The following is a 4,605-nucleotide window of genomic DNA, read 5'->3' on the forward strand; positions in this document are numbered from 1 at the left end:
TATATAAAGTATATTTAAAATAAGTAGAAATTTAAGTAATTTGAGATAATTTTTAAATTATGCGGGTAATTAATTAATTACCGGGTAACAGGACATTATCCAGTTAACTAATAAGTGGATAAAAATTTATAAAATATACCCATAAAAAAATGTGGCACAAAGCCACGATGACAAAAAATGACTCATTAGTCATTATTGCCATTTGGCTAGCTATGGAAGTGTAACTAAAAAGCAAGACTTAAAGATAAGTCTCACCAAAATAATGCTTGCTTATAAGCATTTTCCATGGGCCATTATATCATTTATCAATTCCTTAGTTGAAGTTCAGAAGCCTTATGTCTTTAGCTCAAAGGTAACGTTGATGGGCCATTATATCATTTATCAGTTCCTTAATTGAAGTTCATAAGCCGTATGTCTTTGGCTCAAAGGTAACATTGAAGTAGAAGCAAATTTCGTTTCAAAAGAAAGGCTTCATTCAAAAGCAATTTCGTCCATAATTTAAACGAATTCAAAGCCAAGTTTCGTTTATAAATTTTAAAGAAGCAAGAACAATTTCGTTCAAGGATTCGGATTGCAGGAACTTAATCTGATTTTTGAGTTCTAAGTTCAATCAACGAAGATTCTCCAACAGAATTTTATACGAAATTTTCCCTACTCCAGGTATGTTAAGGCCATCCCTTCTTTCTTTTGGTATGGTCCAAATTATACTGAAGAAACAAGCAAATACACAGCTTCCATAAGTTATTCTATTCATAGAAATACCAGGGGTGTCTATATTCTTGATTCCCCATGTGAATTATTATTATCGTTTGTTCATGGGTCTCAGAATAATACGCAGTTGAAAAAGTTTATCCGGAAGGAATATTGAAATTTTTACGTATTTTTCATGCATTACACCCATTTATACATGTGCATTGACCCATGACCAGATGGAGTTATATATGCATATATATGTAAATATATGTATATGGGATATGTGAAAAGGTTACGGTGTTATATACACACCACCACCTGATCAGCTAGTATATGTTGATGATGTTTCCCACAGTGGTCGAGACGATATGATGGGATTCCCTCAGTGGCTTGATGATATAATGTACACACATACCTATGCATGGCACGACATTTATTCGCATGTGCATGATATTATAAATGTTTTAGAATTTACAAAGTTATTTAGATTTAAAGACGTGTTTCTATATTCCATGTTTCATCTATGTCTTTTACGTACAAATTTTTATGCCTTACATACTCAGTACATTTTTCGTACTGACGCCCTATTTCACGGGGCCTTCATTTCATGCCCGCATGTGCAGGTAGGCAAGCTGACGGTCCACCTTTTTAGGATCCCTAACCAACGAAAGTTGGCGTGCTCCACTCGATCCGGAGCTTCTTTTGATTTTGGTATGATATGTTTATATATATATATATGGGTATGACATGGCTCAGTACCGTATTTATACAGTTACGTTTCTATTAGAGGTCTGTAGACAATATGCCTAGTTGGGTTGTATGTGGCCTTGTTGGCTTTCTGTTTTGGATGTATAGTTATCTATAGCAGCCTTGCCGGCTCGCCCACTGTATTCTGCATTTACACGTACATATGCCTTGTTGGCAGGTCTCCTTCATGTATGTTATTTTCGGAATTCAGCAAATGTTATTCAGGTTCATATCTTAGACGCATATTTATGGGTGTTTGAAAGGTAGGACTCAAGCACCCGTCACGGCCCATTGGTTTGGGTCATGACAAAAGTGGTATCAGAGAAGTTCTGTCCTATGGTTGTCTGCAGACCGTGTCTAGTAGAGCCTTGTTGATGGGTGTGTTATGCACCACACTTACAGACATGAGGCTACAGGACATATAGGATGTTATCCTCTCTTCTTGTCTTAGATCATGCGATATAATAATTCATGTTCTTAATAATGTGTTATGTTTTCAGCGATGCCTCCAAAGACTACAGCCACTAGCACTTGTAAAAAGGCTATGAAGGTATTCAATAGAGATATAAGTTATACTATGGAGTCACACCCATCGAAGATCATGGGTTCCATTGAGGAGGATCTATCCGAGGATCCGTATGAGTCATCCGTTCGAGCTATTTCAATCACTCCGGCAACAGATGGGGTGAGAGGAGTTCCAACCACACCAAGGCCCTTAGTTTCGTTATCACAGCCCGTTGATCAGGGTATGAGGGGATTAGTGCATGGATTGGCATAGTCGGGTTTACCTCAGGCTCAAAACTATGTCAAGGTATTTGTGGACTCTAGCTCTTCTGAGGTTCCAGATAGTCCACAGTCTTGGGTGTCCGTCAATCAAGGTTCGTCGGTGTATGTTATGGGATACGCAGAGGAAGAAGATAGTAGTCGGGTCAAGAGGAGGAAGGTAACTTATAAGGGCATGAATATTCCGCTTTGAAGTGTGTCCGATCGAGGTTCTTATATAGGACAAGGCAAGGACCCTCTACTTCAGACTTCCTCCAAGTGTTAGTTTTTGGTTGATGAGTTCTACCTCTTCTTGGAATATTACTAAGTCAGGGTTCTAAATGTGTTAGGTTGTTTTATGAGGACGTAGGGAGCCCCGTACCAACTTGTATATATTATGGTTATGCCTACTTAGAGGTTTTGCAGACATTATCCTGTATATAGTTTTGGGTATGACATGTCTCCGGCCTAGTCGACCCCTATGTATATAAACCTTTTTGTAAATTAGTTATGCAAGTTATATTTTAATATTGTTACATATATATATATATATATATATATATATATATATATATATATATATATATATATGAATGTGGCCCAAAATGGCCCGTGATAGAATTGATATTAAACAAGGATAAGATACGTGGTGTTCGGTTGGGTAGGACTTGATATTGTAATAGGTATGGATTGATTGGCCTTTTGTTATGCTAACATCAAGTGTAGATCAAAGATGGTTTGATTTCAGTTTCTAGGAGAGCCTGTTTTAGAATGGAAAAGTAATACCGCATCACCAAGAGGTAAATTTATCTCCTATATCAAGGCAAGGAAGATAATCAGAAAGGAATATATTTATCACTGAGTTTGTGTTTGGGATGTGGAAGTAGAGTTACCAACCATTCAATCCTTTCCTGTAGTTAATGAGTTTCTCGATGTTTTTTTCCGATGAGCATCCGGGTCTTCCACTAGAGCGAGAAATTGAGTTTTTCTATTGACCTACTACCAGATACTCACCCAATATCTATTCCTCCCTATAGAATAGACCCCGCAGAGCTGAAAGAATTGAAAGAACAATTAAAGGACTTGCTTTAAAAAGATTTTATCAGACCTAGTACGTCACCATGGGGAGCACCTGTGTTGTTTGTGAGAAAGAAAGATGGTTCCTTACGAATGTGTATGATTATAGGCAACTGAATAAGATGACGATCAAGAATAAGTACCCGCTCCCGAGGGTTGATGATTTATTTGATCACTTGCAAGGTTCCAAGTGATTTTAAAAGAAAGACTTGAGATCCAGGTACAATTAGGTAAGGGTTAAGGAGGAAGATATCCCGAAGATTGCACTCCGGACTAGTTATGAGAACTTCGAGTTTCGTGTTATGTCATTCGGTTGGACCAATGCCCCGTAGTATTCATGGATTTGATGAACCGTGTGTTTAGGCCCTTTTCAGATCTGTTTGTAATTATATTTATCGATGATATATCGGTGTATTCTCGTTTAGAGGTGGAGGAAGCAGATAATTTGTGTACTATGCTCAGATTTCTACAAAAGGAGAAGTTGTATGATAAATTCTCTAAGTATGAATTCTAGTTGAACTTTGTGGCCTTCTTTGGGCATATCATTTCAGGTGAAGACATCTAGGTGATTACACAAAAGATTAGGGCAGTAAAGACTTGACCTAGACCCCCGACACAGATAGAGGTTCGCAGCTTCTCCATTTGACATGTTATTATAGGAAACTTTTAACAGAACTTTCTTCTCTTTTAGCACCTTGGCCAAAGTGGTATGTCGTGTTTCGCTTGATGTTCCAGAATAACATAAGGAAATATATAGTGCAAGTAAGTTGAAGGAAGGTTGCGAATAAGTATAAATAGAGATGTGTGGGTCGCAAGTTAATGTATGGTAGAGCGATAAGGTTTAAGGAAGATAGGAGGAAGGATAAGAAAAAGATGAGTAAAAATGGGAAGAGAATGGATAAGTCCTTAGGGTTAAGCTCATAAAAGAGCTGATGGTTTCTCTAAATTATAAAATGACTCAGTATAGCCTGAATGAACTTAGAGGAATCTAAGACTAGTAAAATTTGGAATAGATGAAATGCTGCCTTGGTAGTGGAATAAGGGCGTAATTGTGATAAATAAAGGATGAATTGTGGGCATTCAAAGAGGAGAATTTCATCAATTGTGAAGGATTAGAATACCCATATAAGTGAACTCAGAAGGGAGCCAAGTTTTAATGGACCGATGCTTGCGAACGGAGTTCCCAGGCATTAAAGGACAGATTAACTTTAGCACCGGTTCTACTGCTCCCAGAAAGGACCGATGGTTATGTTATCTATTGTGACGCTTAAGGCGTTGGATTGGGTCGTGTGCTGATGCAACATGGTAAGGTTGTAGCTTATGCTT

At 37.8% G+C, this 4,605-nt stretch overlaps 1 long non-coding RNA gene across 1 annotated transcript; it reads left to right on the top strand.

The window, feature by feature from the left end:
• Positions 1-305: 305 nt before the first annotated feature.
• On the top strand, positions 306-2,730 carry LOC142180608 (uncharacterized). The gene is made up of 3 exons (XR_012709219.1): positions 306-660; positions 1,317-1,404; positions 1,941-2,730. It is a non-coding gene; the product is annotated as an uncharacterized LOC142180608 (long non-coding RNA).
• The last annotated feature ends 1,875 nt before the right edge of the window (positions 2,731-4,605 follow it).

This window comes from Nicotiana tabacum, chromosome 5 (assembly GCF_000715075.1).
Source record: "Nicotiana tabacum cultivar K326 chromosome 5, ASM71507v2, whole genome shotgun sequence".
Lineage (NCBI taxonomy): Eukaryota > Viridiplantae > Streptophyta > Magnoliopsida > Solanales > Solanaceae > Nicotiana > Nicotiana tabacum.